At 41.9% G+C, this 13,640-nt stretch overlaps 1 protein-coding gene across 1 annotated transcript in view; it reads left to right on the top strand.

Annotated features, from left to right (window-relative positions):
- The first annotated feature begins 1,124 nt into the window (after positions 1 to 1,124).
- Positions 1,125 to 13,640, top strand: part of TNFRSF19 (TNF receptor superfamily member 19) — a 113,618-nt gene continuing 101,102 nt past the window's right edge. Inside the window, exon 1 of the mRNA XM_003414033.3 lies at positions 1,125 to 1,419. The gene's annotated coding sequence lies outside the window, so the exon portion shown is untranslated. The remainder of the gene's footprint in view (positions 1,420 to 13,640) is intronic.

Below are 13,640 nucleotides of genomic sequence, written 5' to 3'. Positions count from 1 at the left end.
TAAAACTTCTTATTGTCATCTATTTATTAAATACTGAAAATAAAATGATCTTATTTCATTGAATCAACCATTGTCAAGGAAAAATAGTGAGAAAATTCTAAATCATGTACAATAGGTTTAATTTTAAAATATGGGCTAATGTGATGATTTTCTTTAGTGAGTTATGAGTACAAACTACAGGTTTAGAAGAAATGCCCCCAAATCAAGGAGCAGTTTTGGGGTAATCTTAGGGCAAGTGCTTTCCTCTGCATAGTTCTTTCTTTTGTGAATTTTGAAGTGCTTAGCAAATATTAATGAACTATTCCTAAGAACTAGACATTGTTTTGAAATCTAAATTTCACAATCAAGACTAAGATTGATCAGCTCCCTGCCCAGGGTTTTAGTGAGATGGTGGCAGATAACAGATAACTGGAGGTGACCCGCTGACTAACTGCCTTCATTAAAACACCACTGTTTGATTAGCAATCACATTCTAACCATTTTGGTTCCAAGGTAAAAATAATTTACTGAAAACTCTTAAAAGCCTTGTCACGTTTTAAAACAACAACACATATCTCAGGTGTGATGTATCCACCTGGCAGCGCCCCTGGGCTCTTCATGTTTGTCTGATAATGACGTTTCACTATTCTCAGTGTTGGACACCCAGTCTTTGTGAGAACTTGTGATTTTTATCAAAGAGAAGGCAATTAAATGCTGTTATTTGGGAATTATCGATCAGGGATCTTATCACAGGAGAAGCAGTTGCTGTCCCTTCCAGCGGGGAAACAGAACAGCAACAGTCCTGTGTGAGGCACAATAGCCTAACGTGATTAGAAACCGAGCAAATCCTGGCTTCTCTCGAGCTGCGCTCCCCCACAGGCTGAATTATAGCTCTCCTACCAGGTCCTACAGCGCCGAATGATGTCATAGGATCTGCAGTTCAGAGATGAAAGGGATAAACGCAGAACCCGCTGGCACTGGGAACAGCTCCCAGCACACAATCCACAGCACAGCTCGGGAACCGAAACGCTGCGGATCCGGCCACTCAACCCAGCATGGCAGAGCCTTCGGCGGTCCCCCCCTGCAAGAAAGAGGACGGAAACAACGCCATCCGTGGTTAACAAAAGAATGTGTCGACTAGGAGGCGGGAGGGGACTACCTGCTGACGCGAACTGTCTTGATATGCACGCATGTATATAAACTCAGCCCTGCCTTTGATGTTTGCCGACTGATCACCGATCAGATTACAGGCATTTCATTTCCCTGCTCGTCTGCCTTTGATCTGCATGGTTAATTTTATTTTCCTGGATTTGAAGTTTCGTCTGGGCTTGTGCTGACATACATTTTTGGGAAGGTAGAAGCATTTGGCAGAGAAGTGCTGCCAAGGAGAAACTAAGTTGCTGCGAGGGTGAACGCTGGGAAGGCTTCAGCACGCTGCAGGTACTGCTTTAGTTCTGTTTTGTTGTAGCTTTCCCTGGACTTTTTGTGTGTGTGTTCTAAAAAAGACGGATTTGATTCATTAAAAACAAGCATTTCGAAGGTTGAACCCTACATTACGTTGCATGAATGTATCGTACTAAACATGAAATGATGCCGTTTTTAGTAGTTTGTACAAGATCATCTGCAATCTGTCAGGCAAGATTTACTTGTAAATGAGTTGTTCCAACAGGACAAAACAGAAGAGGGCCAACTTTAGCATGCAAGGAGTGCTTCAGACCCAGATTGGTAGCTCTAATTGCTCCAAGTGTTTACAGTTACTTTATTTAGTAAATAGTAGTTTACTTGATGCAAATGCTTGCCTTTTTTTCTTACATAAAAGAGTAAATTGCATCTCTTGTAATACTGTTTATTTATTCTCTCACCTCAAGGGTGTCAAACTATCAAATACAATCCCTTCCGCAGTGTGTATACTCTAGGGAATCGCTGAACAGGCGTGCAATTATGATTAAACTCTTTGAGGTGGAAAACAGAAGCATGCATAAAGAATGAAGGTAAAGTTGCACTAAGCTTGGCTTAAAATACTGTCGTGATTTTCTTTAACTTTTAGAAATAGTACCAGCCTATTTGCAGCAACATTCACAACATTAATATTCCTGAGTTAACATTTACTTTAAATTTAGAGTGACAGCTGCTGTAAGTTAAATGTACCAACCGTTTATGAAAACTGAGTAATCAACAGTTATTACATTACGTAAAGTGTTTTAGTCACATTTTCGCTGTAGTTAATGTCCAACACAGCAAAACTAAATTATATACTAAATTTAAAAGCTAACTGCGAATTCTTTGTCAATTCAATGAGGAAGAGCATGTACACACACACACACACACACACACACACACGAGTAAAACCCTTACATTGAGATACGAGAGCTGAATGCAGTGGGGAAGTAAGAGCCCCAGGTTCACAGTGTTCATTCGAATGTTCTAGTCTTAAGTTTATTTCAGCAAAATATTTAATTATCATCACAATAGTCTATTTTATGCTGGCTGAACCACAGGAAAATTATAAGTGATAAGACCAGTTACCATTTAGTCTGAAATTCTGGTGGAACAAGAAGGGTCTAATGAATTTCATTTCATGTGTAATTGATTTTTCAAAGCCAATTAATTAAAATTACTTTCTAAACTTTTCCCCTGGTAATTATGGCAGGTAATTAGCATTGTTTGCTTAATTTTAAAACTTTGATAGCTGTTAAGTAGAGATTATTTAAAACCGTGCTAAACTGACTATGGTTTTTAAAGTGTGTCAGTAAGAATTTCATCTGAAAGACTTAACTGTTGTTTTTAGTCATGCTAAAAAAAAAAAAAACGAGGCATTTAAATTTTTATTCTTCTAACTATGCAGCAAGTAATATTTACAAATCGTGGAGCAGCAGTTAAGGTTGGTTTTTTTTTTTTTAGTTGATGCTGATTTTTGTTTGCTTAAAAAAAATCATCTTTAAATCACAAAAACAGTATTAATGTTCACATTCAGATAAAGAAAATTAACCTTTTAAAATAATGGCTGAAGACCCCCCCCCCAAAAAAAAGAAGATACCTAAAAAATAGCTTGCTTAAGAACTTGGCCATTTAGTTTGTATTTGGAATTTTAAACATGTTCACATGACCGCTGATTCTGTTACTAGGTTCGTTTTAACAAATACAGCTTTTCCTCAGCACAAAACAAAGGGGAGAATTAGCATTTATCTGATGAATTTAGGCTTTGTAGATGAGTAGCTTGGGCAAGTCAAGTCCTCGAAAATCCACTCCAGTGTCTGAATTAATTCAGCTAATTGTTTATTTCTTGTGTCTTTTTTAAGAAATGAAACAGATTTGCATTTGATTTTAAAAAGAAAGATGTCTATTTCTGAATGTGCAGGTACCCTTTCAAGAGGCATGTCCTAATTAATTGCCATAAGATGATCCTGACTGTGATTTAAGTAGATAGAAGCTATAATGATTCTACTGAAGGAAGTCCTTACATTTTTTCAAACCACTTTCGTATCTGTTGCTTCAATGGCAGCTTTGTTAATGCAGAAAGCCCACATCTTCAAAGACTTTTCTTCCTGGTCCTGATGCTGTCACTGATTAGCTATATGACCTCAAGGGAGCCACTTTGCTCAGCTTTCTCAAGTGTAAAATGAGGGGGTTGATCAGGTCATCTTCATGAAATAAGCTGGGCTGGAATTTTTATAGCCATTGTACAGATGAGAAAACTGAGACTATTGGAAAGTAACTTGATTATCTTAACTAAGATTCTGTGGCTAGTGTTTTAAGTCCTGGTCTATTGCTCTTTCCAGTTTACCATGCATGCCTGTTTTCCAACAATTGTTAAAACAGAGGCATCGATCAAAGAACAATCTCAATTTGGAGACAGAGATAGCCACTTCCTATCATAGTACATTTTTTATTTCCATGACAAATATATTAATCAACTGAATCAGTCTGATTATTTCCCCACTGTTTCTTTTGCTTCTGTATTCCTAAGCAGTCTAAACACAATTACTGCTATATCTGATTTGCCATACCACTGAAAATCATTTTCACCAAAAATTTAATATATCAATGCAGTGTGGAATTGTATATATTTATGTGGCTCTCTCTGGGTCTATATATACACACATTTTTGTGTTGTCAAGGAATTGATCTTTTCTTAGAAGTTGCCAATGGAATTCATGAATAGTGTGTTAATTAAAGGTCATTATTCCTCAAAAGAGCATCCCCGAGGGATTCTGTGAGATTTCAGTTTGCAAATTCAATATGGGTTTCATACATATGGTATGTGTTCCATACCATTTTTGATTATGGAAACAAAATCCTTGAACATGTTTTTAATAATCTTTTCTGTTTTTTATTTCTTTCTTGGAAAAATAATCATATTTCTCATTGAAAAAAATTAATTTACTTATTGACTGTAAATTATATACAAATATACTGCTCTTTAGGCCAAATAACTGTCACTTCTGGTAAGTCCTATCACTTTCATAAAGATCGTATAAAGCTTTACAAAGATTCCAAAGTATTACTACATAATATTCACCAGTATTTATTGAGTACTTGTGTGCCAGGAATGCTAACAATAATTTTAGAAACATTACCTTATTTAAATTCACAAAAACTGAATTTTTCATCCCCATTATACAGAAAAGTAAAGTGAGTCTCAAAGGGTTAAATAGCATGTACACGAGCATATGGCAAATTAAGCAGTAGAGCTCTATTTGATCCTCAGTCTATCTTTCAAATTGTAGGCTTTTTTGTTCTAGGGCAAGGCAGTTAATTTTTTCTAAGAATTATAGATAGTTGAACTAGACTACATATTGTCAAAAGTTATAGCCGAAATTTTGGCCAAGAAATAGGCTCCAATTTTTTTCTTTCTTTTGATATATGAGAACTGTTGTAACTGTCTGATAGGTTTTCCATCAGTTAGTCTAGAAAATTAAGCCAGAAAGGACATCAAGACATAATCCATTCTTCCTCTGTCTCAAGACTGAACCCAGCTCAGGGGTCCACCATATGTCTGGCCAGACTCTCCTGTGATGGCAGGAACTAGTCTAAGGCAAATTAACAGTTTGGTGTGCCTTCAAAGATTAATTCTTTACAATGTTGTCAGCCTCATTTAGGGGCTGTTTGAAGCCTGTGAAAAGAAGGCTAAAGGAGACTCCTGGTGACTGTGCTACATTTCTCCTCCCCTGTCCCGAGCCATATGGCTTTGGCCCCCTAGTTATCTCCCCAGCTCCACAAACTTGCTGAAATCCCCACTCAGAAGTTACCAGGACTCTCATCCCTAAACATGTTGTTGTTGGGTGCCGTCCAGTGGATTCCAACTCATAATCAACCCCATGTGGAGTAGAACTGCCCCATAGGGTTTCCTAGGATATAATCTTTATGGGAGCAGATCACCAGGTCTTTCTCCCTCAAAGCCACTGGTAGGTTTGAACTGCTGACCTTTCGGTTAGCAGCCGAGCACTTAACCATTGGGTCACCAGGGCCCCTTGTCCTTAGACATAGAAGGTAGCTAACACCATTCACTGTAACTTAAATTTGCTCTTTGGTGAGAAGAGGGAGGGGGAGGTGGAGGCGGAGTGGGGGTCCCAACCAACTTTATCCTTTCAACCAAAACCACACTCTTTCCGAGAGGAGTACTGGTAAGCACAGCTTTCTCCAGCCTGTCAAACTTTCGCAGTATTTTGGCAGCCCTACAGCCCACCATGAGCTGTTGCCCGGCAGCCTGTTCTTTAATTCAGCTCTATGCAGAGGAATCCACCATGTTGACCAGGAGGAGGGAGGAGTGTCTATGGCCTGTCTCTTCTCACATAAAACAGATTAAAAAAAAAAAAGTCCAGCCAATGGGGGGGCTTGGGGCAAAGATGTCATAAACTCACAAACATTTATGCAAGTGCTAAAATTTACAACTTTGCTCCATAAATACCATGGGTTTGGCATTATAAACACTAAATAACCTCCTTGGCCTTTTCATGTCTATTAGCCTGTGCATTACTGGTATGGTGAAGAGTATATTAGTGCTCAGGGACCCTGAACCAGCTTTCTTATTAACTTAGTGTGTGACTATGAGCAAGCCACTTGGCATCTGGCCTCACAATTCCTCCCCCAGCCCACACTCACAGTCTATAACTGGTAGCAGTGGGTGGTGGAAATTATTTGAATAGCTCAGCCTTGGTTTTTTTTTTTTTTTTTTCTTCCTTATTTTCTTAACTACTTTTGGTAAACTTTATTAATTTCTGAGATTCTCACTCCATTTATGAACTAATTCAACAAATTTTAATGAGTATCTACTATGGACCAGGTCCTGCTCTATTACAGCAGTAAACAAAATTCTTTATTCTTCTGTAGCTTGCATCCTATTCCTTTTTCCTGAGGAATCTGTGTTTTTTGCAAATAACGCGCCCATGTAAGTAACGCGCCCATATATATAATGCACAGCACGGCTTGATTACGAAACTAGCAAGGGTGCTTGCACAAGTGGCAAAAACATACAATGCGTATGTTACATGAGTGAAAATATGGTAGCGTTTTACGCTAGAAATTACCAGAAGTCAAATACTTTTCCATTAGTTTTGCTTCCAGTGAGCTAGCTTATCACTGTAACTTTTTTTTCCCCCAGAAGTATGTGCTTCATTAGCTCAACTTCTTTGGAAAAATGTCTAAAGCAAATGCACTCTGTATCAGCTGAATTATTGCTAACATTAGCTTCAGAAAACAGACCCTTAACATGATCTTAAAACAAACACCTCTACCAAGATCTTCGTAACAATTTGGCATTTTCAGTAAAAATTTCCACCATTAATGATAGCCAGTGTTTTAAAGGGAGAAAAATTCTCCCAGCCCTAATTCTGAATTAGCCTAAGAGTCATATGACTTTTTTTGTACTACCACTGGTGTTCAACTGTTGTCCTGAGTTTTCACTTAGATACTGTCTCCAGATTGTATAAACACTCAAACTGAGGTAAAGTTGTAAGCCTATTTATTTAAATGACCCTGTCTATAAGAGTGAGATGCACATAGGAGCTAGAATAGAGCAGTTTACCATTTCAGTCCTCATTTATTTACTGATACTAGGCATTGCATGGAGTCCTGGGGTGGTGCAAACACTTGCACCATGGGAGAATGTCCTGGTGATCAACATCTGAAAAACAAGCCATTGAAAACCCTACGGAGCGCAATTTTACCCTGACACACATGGGGTCTCCATGAGTCAGGGTCAACTCGACAGCAACTGGTTAGGCACTGCAAGCTCTACAAAAGCAATATGTTGTTGTTGTTAGTTGCCATTTGTAGACTCCTACTTATGGCGACCCCATGTGTATCAGAGTAGAACTGTGCTCCCTATGGTTTTCAATGGCTGATTTTTTCAGAAGTAGATCCCTATTAACTATGGCTACTATTTAGTGAGCACTTACTTTGGGAACCCTGCAGGTGCAGTGGTTAAGAGCTATGGCATGCTACAGCTGCTAACCAAAAGGTTGGCAGTCGGAATCCACCAGCCACTCCTTGGAAACCCTATGGAGCAGTTCCGCTCTATCCTATAGGGTTGCTATGAGTGAGAATTGACTTGATGGCAACGGGGTTTTTTTTTTTTTTTTTTCTGGTTACTTTGATCCAGGCATTGGGTTACCCATTGCTGTTGAGTCAATTCCAACTCATAGAGACCCTGTAGAACAGAGTAGAACTGTTCCATAGGGTTTCCACGGCTGTGATCTTTATGGAAGCAGACTGCCACATCTTTCTTCCACCAAGTGGCTTGGTGGGTTCCAACCACCAGTCTTTTAGTTAGTAGCTGAGTGCTTAAGGAGCCACCAGGGCTCCTTAAGTGCTCTAAATACATTATATTATTTAATAATCACCAGAGAAGCAACTCATTTTACCTGTGAAGAAACTGAAGCTCAGAATGGTTAAGTAACTTCTCCAAGGTCATGTAACTAGTGACAGGCAGTATTGGCATACAAGACCGGGTTATCTGATGCCCAGCCCAATGGTGCTAACGACAGGATCTCTCTTCATAGTGAGTAAACAAGCTTACTTGGGAAAGTAATCAAATAAACACACGTGAAACGATTCAAGAACTAATGAACTGAAATCAAAGCCAAGATCCAGCTACTCCCTTTACTCATTCATTTTATGTTAAAAAAAAAAAGAAAGAAAAAGAGCCGATGAACTAAATAATGAGGTTTTTTTTTTTTTGTCTCTAAGTACAAAAGGAGGTCAGAGAGGAACAAGAGCGTGTTTGGCTGAAGTTAAAGAAGGTGGGTCCTGAGCTGGCAGATTAAACTCTGCTCAGAAGACTTGTATTGAACATTTGTTTGAGGGCTTGATACTATCAGAGATACAAGTTTGAACAAAACGTGCCCCTTCTCTGGAGAAGATTTTAACTCCTTGAGGAAGAAAGCTAAGTATGCAAATACTTAGGACACAAAAGCAGAATGCAGCATGCTTTGGAGATAATTATAGCCTGGAAGTAGGGAAAACCTCATGAGAATATAGGTGGTCCCCAGTTTACATCAGGGTACCATTCTGACAACTCCATCATAAGTAGGTTGACATAAAACAAAATACCTCAATTTTTTTTTAATTTTCATTATTATTGCTTTTTATTTATAAATCTGATCTTTATTTGTCTTTGGGGGTTGGACACATTACATATAAACCTACAGATGTATTTTAATATTGTAGGCAGTACATATTACTAACAACAACAACAACAATAAGATATACAAAAAAAAAAAAGCAGCTGGTCATATGTGTGGTTTGTCGTAACTGCAGTACGTTGTAAGTCGGGGATGCACTGTAGTGGCTTTTGAGCTGGGTCCTAAAACATGAGTAAGATCTTAAGTCAGAAAGGTAAGGGAAATGGATGAGCACAAAGAGGAAACTTAAAGAGCAAAGGGAAGGGCAAGTTGAGGCCACACTAGAGACAAGGCACGTAGACTAGTTTGGCCAGAATATGGTGTGTGGTCTGGAGGAGAGATAAGGCTGAACTCGTGGGTGGAGCCCAAACTTGGGAATCTTTGAATCTTTGAATGTTAATCCCAGATGTGGAAAAGCCACTCTTTACAATGAGAAGCCTCTTGTAAATCTTTTAACTTAGCAGGGATGAAAGGTGGAAAGTAGGACGGCTGGGCAGAGCAGCAGGAACGGAGGTGGCTGGCTGCAGAGACACTCAGGTACAGTGGGAGGTAGGGAGAGAAGGCCTATGCTGTGGTGGAGGCCGTGGGCAGGAAAAGGGAAGAGTAAGGAAGGGCGAATGCAGGGGTCATTTCAAAGGGAGAAACAAGGACTCAGTGTAACAAAGATTCTCTGAGTATCCACTATGTGCTAGGCTTCCCGGTATTAAAGAAAAAGAGACACACCCTCAGGAAATTGAAGTCTGGTTGGGGAAAGAAACTCAGATAACTTCACTATAATGTGGTACTGAGCATGGCAGTGATTATACAGTGCTGTAGGATTACGAGGTAATGGTCCACAGGTAGGACAGAAGGTAAAGGAGAGAGAAGAATCAAAGTTACAGCATTTCTAGCTCAGAAGATCAAAAGAACACAGGTACTCACAGAAATAGAGAACGGGGAGCAGGCTACTACACCCTTCCAAAAATGAATGCAACATGGTGTGGCAGATCCCAGGGGGAGGAGATCTTTGAGTTGTCTGGCCCTCTACTCACTAGCTTACAGACTGAGACAGACTAGGAAAAAAGGCCCGGCGATATACTTTTTGCAAATCAGCCAATGAAAATCCTGTGGATCACAAGAGTGCTATCCACACTTGATCACAGGGATGGCAGAACTGGGCAGCGTTTCATTCTGTTGTGCATGGGTCACCGTGAGTTGGGGGCTGACTCAACCACAACTAAAAACAACAACACTGTGAAACTTAGGGTCTACAGAAGAAACATAAAACTTGGTCCCATTTCAAAGAGACCTGCAATTTAGCTGGGAAGACAAAACCAACACTTGAGAAATGGGGAATGTCCCTTTGTCCCAAAGTGATGTACAGTACCTGTGGTTTGCAGGAATCTCACCCACGGAATCTCACTGGACGGATACAACAATCATTGCTTACATTTCTGTAGCATTCTACTTTGGACGAGGTGCTTTTTACATACAGTATTCTTTTAATCCATCCAACAAATCTGTGAAATGAGCAAACGATAGCTCAGACGTGTAAACACGCCTTACATAAGGTAACAGTTACACCTCGGGCCCAGGCCCTGTGCTCTCCCGCATCACCACTAGTTTCCCGGCTGGTTGAGTGACCCTGGAAGACGGACTTGGCTGGTCCTAGGGGAGGAAAAGGAACCGCTGGCGATGTGTAGGACGCCCAGGCCCTTAGAGCAAGCCCTGGGTGAGCACCTGCTGGAACAATGCATCAGTGAATGAAGGTGGAGGCTCTTCTTAGTGAGCCGGGTCTTCATCAACCCTAGCAAACGTACCACAATCTGGCCATCTTTTAATGGCCATGTTTTTCCCGGGGCCTCTTCTTCTCTGGGGAGCCCTTGTGGCGCAGCGGTAAAGAGTTCGACTGCTCCTTGGAAACCCTATGGGGGCAGTTCTACTCTTTCCTATAGGGCAGTGTCAGTCGAGATCGATTCCATGGCAAAGGGTTTGGGTTTCTTTCTTTCTTTGTGGTTTTCTCCGCTGCAGAAGCAGGCGCTGGGCAGGATGCGACCCGGCAAAGGGCAAGCACAAAGGCACCAGCAAAACACGCCAGGGTGGACAAGAAGACTCCCTGCTTTCTCCGAAGAAAGTTTCCCTAACGCAACCAAGCTCTTGGGTCTTGGGGTCGCTGGAGGTCGGCCTGAGGGACGGGTTCGTACCCTCCTGGAGCCGCGGGGTACCGGGCGCAGGAGAGCCCGCGACCTCCGCGGGGAGAGTTGGGCAGGAGGTGACTGTGGGAGCCCAGGGGGCGAGGCCGGAGCGCCGAGGGGCGGGGCGCCGGGCGGGGGCGGGGCGGGGGCGGGGCGCCGGGCGGCGGTGGTTGCCCGGCTACAGGGCGCGCTGCGAGGGTGTAGCCGGAGGTGTTGAAGTGGGTTGCCAGAGAGGACCCGCAGCCAGCTTCGCGCCCCTCGCCCTGCTGCCCCGCCAGCTCTGCGTCCCCCCAGCCTCTGACTGCGGTCCGCACCTGTAGGGCTGGACGGGGTGCGCCGTCCGCGGAGCCGCCCTGGTGACTGGAAAGGTGGGTAGGTGACCAGCTCCGGCCGGGGACTGCGCGGCACTGCCCAGGTCCCGGCCTTCGCCCCGTGGTATCCTCGCGCGAGGCGCGCCCGGGGAAGAGGCGGCTGCCCGACGCGTGGGAGAGGGGCGCGGGCCGGAATGCTCTCGTGCAGAGGAGGGGTGCTGAGCAGGGGGAAGGCGACCCCGCGGAGGGGCGACAGCCAGGGAGAGAAGGGCACAGGAGGTGCGGAGATGCCCCAGCTTTGCCAAGAAGCTGGAGGCGCGAGAGTGTGGGCGCCTGGTACCTGTTACCAGGGGCCTCGTACGCTGAGATCTGCTTCTAAGGCAGAAATATGTGAGTATTTAAATAAGCCGAGTGATGCTTACCCCGGACAGTAGGCGACGGCCGCCTGTCTTGGCTGGAGGCGCAGCGGAGCCGCGGGTGCCGGATCGAGCCGGCCCGCGCGAGGAACTAGCTGCTCTGGGGAGTCAGCTGAGAAGGAGAACGGTCAAGATTTGTAAGTGCCCCCCCATAAACAGTCTGTCTGTGGGAAACGAAAGTTTCATAAATGTCAGCCGTGTATATTAGTACAGTGATTTGTGTTGTCTTCTTTAGAGAGAGGGGTTAGTTCTCAGTCCTTTGACATTTTTTGATGCCATTAGAAATTGAGCTAATACACTCTTGGAGATCAAGTTTGACAGGATCAAAATTGTATCATCTGCTTTGTTGGCAATGAACTATTCATCTCGCCTACATTTACTATTGTAAGAAACTGCCTCACTTGGGTTGTGTTTTTTTTTTTCCAATAAAGGATTCAATTTGCAAACAAACAAAACCCTAAGCATTGTTCAGTAGTTCTTTAAAAGAGTTTAATTCAAAATATTGATGAAGATGTAATTCTCTTAATAATGGTTTTTCTTGACTAGGAAACAATTTCTTTATATAAACAGGAAATTGTTGCTGTTAAACATGACTTATGCAAACAGAGGAATTTATTTTGATGTTGTTATTTCATGATCAGACACTTTTGTGCAAAAGGGAGGATTATATTGCATTAGCTCTGTGTGTCTTCTGTTGTGCCGTTTCACCTTAGGCGTTTTGGCCAATGCTGCTTTCATGTAGTTTTAAATTATATTCTCTTTCAAGCACCGCTTATTATCCAATTTGAAGATATGTAACAAAAGGGCTGAATGTGCCAGAAATTGAATCCTACTGTAGAAGACAGTTTTTTGAGGTTATTATTCATAGAGATGTGAGTATTTAAAAAGGATTTTTCTTTCTATGGCATTTATCACCTTCTGGAATAATACAGAACATAGAAATGCAGTTCCATTTTGAAAATATTGCCTTGACTTCAGTACATGGAGCATTATCATGAGCTCTGTAAGGCCTTTACTTTTTAATCTCTGAAAAATCTACTTTATTACCATAGGCCACATGGTTTTATTGACTTTAGAATTTTTTTTCCACAGTAAATGCTAACTCTGGGAAGTTGTGTTAGTATTTCCTGGGATAATCAGGGAAGTTATTTGTACTTCTGACAGCAGTCCCCGAGGATTCTTGAGTCTAGGCTAGGTCTTGAATTTGAAGCGAAGGGCACATAAGACTGTGTACTTGAAGTTGCACTGTTAAGTGCCTTCCTTATCCAGAACACTTGAATACACAGTGGTTAAAATGTTCAGCTGCTAACCAGAAGGTTGGCAGTTCGAACCCACCAGCTACTCCATGGCCAGCTACTCCGTGGGAGAAAGATGTGGCAGTCTGCTTGCGGAGAGATTACAGCCTTGGAAACCCGGTGGGGCAGTTCTTCTCTGTCCTATAGCATCACTGTGAGTCGAAATCGACTTGACGGCAACAGGTTTGGTTTTTTGTTTTGGGGTTTTTTTTTTTGGTATAGGGTCACTATCAGTCAAGATCAACTCAACGGCAAGGAGTTTTTTTGTAGTTGTTTTTTGTTTTTGGATATAGCTATATGAGAGGTTTTTAAAAAGAACAGAATTTTTTTTCTTTTTACTTCAGATGATTATGAGCTTTAATTTGTGTGTATTTTAGAATGGGAAATGGAGACATTTAATAGTCACACAACCAGTTGCTGTTGAGTTGACTCCCACTCATGATGACACCGTGGGTGTCAGAGTAGAACTGCGCACCTTAGGGTTTTCAGTGGCTGATTTTTCAGAGGTAGATCACCAGGCCTTTCTTCCTAGGCTCCTCTGGGTGGACTATGTTAACCATTTGTACTACCCAGGCATCCCAGAATAGTCACATACTAATCTTAATATATTAATTTAATTTGTCAGTGGTAGCACTATTACATGGATTTAGGGCCTTTGGGGGACTTTTTATTTGTTTTATTATTGTACTTTAGATGAAGGTCTACAGAACAAACTAGCTTCTCATTAGACAATTAGTACACACATTGTTTTGTGACGTTGGTTACCCACTCCACAACATGTCAACACTCACCCTTCTTGACTTTGGGTTCCCTGTTACCAGCTTTCCTATCCACTCCTGCCTTC

The sequence above is a fragment of the Loxodonta africana genome, chromosome 23 (assembly GCF_030014295.1).
Source record: "Loxodonta africana isolate mLoxAfr1 chromosome 23, mLoxAfr1.hap2, whole genome shotgun sequence".
NCBI classification, from domain to species: domain Eukaryota; kingdom Metazoa; phylum Chordata; class Mammalia; order Proboscidea; family Elephantidae; genus Loxodonta; species Loxodonta africana.
Note: the sequence above shows the minus strand (reverse complement) of the source record. Positions and strands in the feature narration are given on the sequence as shown.